The sequence below is a fragment of the Haplochromis burtoni genome, unplaced genomic scaffold (assembly GCF_018398535.1).
Source record: "Haplochromis burtoni strain Fernald_Lab_line unplaced genomic scaffold, NCSU_Asbu1 Contig_177, whole genome shotgun sequence".
Classification (NCBI taxonomy): domain Eukaryota; kingdom Metazoa; phylum Chordata; class Actinopteri; order Cichliformes; family Cichlidae; genus Haplochromis; species Haplochromis burtoni.
In genome coordinates, this window is record NW_024582538.1 from 769681 (window position 1) to 773248 (window position 3568).

Sequence of the window (3568 nt, forward strand, 5' to 3'; positions counted from 1 at the left end):
CATCTGTGTCACTCAATACTCATATCATGTCCAAGGTGATTGTTTTTGTCAACACTCAAATATTGAACTGCTATTATTAGCCAATTTAGAGAAGCTGTTTTCCCACATGTCTGCGTCAAGTCATTTTAAAAGTGGTTATGGCTCAGCAGGTAGTGCAGGTCGTCTACTAGCTGAAAGGTCAGTGCAGTCGGGATGACCCTACTTTATCCATCAACAGGGAGTGTGATAGGTAGAAAGCACTTAAGGGATGTCTGTGTCAATGTGACTTGTAGTCTAAAGCGCTTTGATTGCTCAGAAATGGTAGAAAAGCACCATTCAAGTAGTATCCATCCATGCATCAATTCTCTTTAGCTTATCCTTAACAGAGCTGTAGGGGGGAAAGGAGCCTATCCCAGCTGTCGTAGGTCGAGAGGCGAGGTACACGTCGGACAGACTGCCATTCTGTCGCAAAACTAACCATACAAATAGTAGTCCGTTTATAATATTTGATATAAGAAAACTTTCTATTGGTTAGAGGTACTTGGCTAGGAGAGGAAAATGTGAACACAAAGCCGAGCAGATCATATAGAAATGATACAGATTTCTAACCGAACAACCAAGAAGACCTTTGCTACAGACAGACTCGATCATCATTCAGAATTATTGCGGACAAGTATACTGAAAGGTCAAACAGTCTTCACTTCAAGTGATGTCTCTCAAATCTCAAGACTGTTTAACATTTGACAAGGATGTGATCTGTAAAGAGAAGAATAAAATATGACATTTGCGTCACTTTAATTATGAGCAAAAGCTTTTAAGACAAATGAAAGAAAGACATGAATAATGTGACTGGTCTTTATCATAATTGCACCCAGTTATCTGCAGTTTTAACAGAGAACTGTTTGGATTCATCGGGACAACTTGGGAATTCCTCCATCCCTTTTTCTCTGGACCCCACTACCCAAATCTGTCTCTTTTTCCCCAGCTGTTCCTCCCTTTTGACATCTCCTGTTTCCGCTCCCTGTTTCTCTGATTCCTAAATTTAGAAACTCCGTCCCAGATACTTGCAGTATTTAGTGCTGACTGTAGTGAACCCTCACTATGCATCACTCTGATGTGACAACTGTGCTAATATCCAATAATAATGAAGATGAAACCTGTTATTCAGGTAAGCATCTGTCAAGGCGGCTCAATCGCTTGATGTTGACACTTCATTTTTAATTTTACCAGAACAAATTGGTCTGCGAGCGTCACGCATGCACTTGTGTTTGTTGCCTTACTGATTTGAGCAGTGAGTCAAAACTGTGCATTCCTCCATCCTGCTTGATAATCTCATCAGTCCCCCTCCTCTTTCGCACTTCCTTTTTCTTCTTTGGCTCTCCTTCTCTTTATTCTGCCGGTCTGCATCTCTCTCATCTCTTATCCACACTCAGGCCTTCAAGAACAAAAGCGAGGAACAGCTGCAGTGTCTGTGAAGGAAGGAAAGTCACCTTGAGGGATGACAGAGGGACAAAAATGGGAGAGAGAGATTGAGAGAGAATGAGAGGCAGAATGGAGGGGAGATTAGGGGGAAAACAGAGAGGGGACGGGAGGCAGAGAAACTGGCATTGTGATATTGTATGACTAATAAAGGGACAGCACTGCATCACTGCAGAACCCTGTTAGAAAAAAAGAGAAGTGTAGAACGATAAGATTAGCAGGCTTTATGGTTTTCTACTTTAGTCCAAGAGGAGTCCCATAATACTGCTTCAGACTACAATTTTATGACAAAGTCTCACACAGTTTTTCTAAAGGCCTTCTTTAATGTGTGTAAGAGTAAATGTAATTAATATCTGGTAAGATGTGTATCAGGAGCACTTTAAGAATGAAGAAATGTGGGCTTTAGAAGAAAAAAAGACAAATTGCAGAAAAATAATCCAGTGCTATGTCAGAGCATTGGAATACAGCATGCTAGTAAATGTAAAATATGCTGCAATTATTTTGTTAAATATATTTATTTTTTCCCTAGTAAATATGTACTATTTTTATTGCCTTCATTTCATATAAATCCCACCCCATCCCAGCTGAGCAGTCTGAGGTAAATAAAAATCTATTTGGCCTGATTGAAGTAGAGTCCCAAATTGATGATGCATCTAGTCTATGGTGATTTGACCAACAAAATGAACAGAATAAGCTCATTACGATGCTGGATATCCGTTTTATTTTGAAGCTATTTTTATCACGAGCCATAGACAGCATAGCAGTAACAGCAACAGCAACAACAACAACAGTAATAATAATAATAATAATAATAATAATAATAATAATAATAATGAACGGGAACAGCATGTTATGGTCGCCAATGGCGCCATCTTGTGTCCAAACGTTGGAACAATTGTAACTGATCACAGCTGAAATGCAACATTATCTGAAACTTTTCCGTCGTTTTTCGTTCTTTTCACTGTCTTTGTAATAGCAGTGGCGGTATTATTAAAACCTTTATTTTCGTACTGCTTTATGGCTCCCTGTGGCTCAGGACTATGACGTCTAGCGGCTTGAAGGGAAATTCTACCGTTACCTGAGTCCTCTAGATAGCTTTATGGCTCTATCTACTTACGTCAACTATCAGCTGTTGGGAGAGAATACGAAGTTCACATACAAACATATTTACTTCATACGTGTCACATAGGTAAAAAACCATTTGGTATAGATTTACGACGTTGCAGCACATACCGCCGAAATAGCTCAGTTGGGAGAGCGTTAGACTGAAGATCTAAAGGTCCCTGGTTCGATCCCGGGTTTCGGCAGTAGTGGTGTTGGCTTTTTACCTCTTTTTGACCATTCAGTGCGTTATTTAGTAGGACTTTAATTTAAATATGAGCATCCACTAAAAGTGGATCATGTAACGTTTTGCCTAACATGACATAGCATATATTTAAGTATTAGCAACAACTTTCATTTCATCGACATAAAAAATACAAAAGAGTCACATGCCATATTCACTCCTACACAGCTTTATAAAAATGTTTAAATTGTTTATTTTAAGCATATTAGGTTTCACAAATATGCATTGTTTTATGGTTTGGATCATTTTTTAAGTGAATAATATTCAGTAGTTTTAGAGCATTTAATTATACTAACAAGTTATAAATTAACATAAAAGTGTACGATCTTAGTATCTGAACACATTTTTCATGTGCCAGCTGCATGGGTTTGTTCTGTCCTGTGTCGACCGACAAATGAAATCTAATGTTTAGGCATCGACGCAAATCAGCAGCACTGCAATTCGCAGATATTTCCACTAGAGGGCGGTCTTGGTCATCAAATCACTCAACATCATAGTGTTTACTTGCAGAGCTCAAAGCAATTAACAGTTAGTTTAGCAAGTTTCAAACTCATAAAGAGCAGTAAACAAGGGGCGTACAGGCGCTTATCGCCAAAAAAGATAATTCCATTCAAATAACAGACTTGTTTTGATTAACAGTAATTCATTTCCAGCATTCCTGGGAATATTCAGAATCTGGAAAAGCCAGTGTACTTAACTTTAATTAATATTATCCATCCTGTCTACATATAGATAGTTTGTAGAATAATGTGTCTGCTTTAAAGC

The 3568-nt window shown here is 38.4% G+C and overlaps 1 non-coding gene across 1 annotated transcript; it reads left to right on the top strand.

Annotated features, from left to right (window-relative positions):
* The first annotated feature begins 2692 nt into the window (after positions 1–2692).
* trnaf-gaa lies at positions 2693–2765 on the top strand. Its single transcript has one exon. It is a non-coding gene; the product is annotated as a tRNA-Phe (tRNA).
* Positions 2766–3568: the final 803 nt, after the last annotated feature.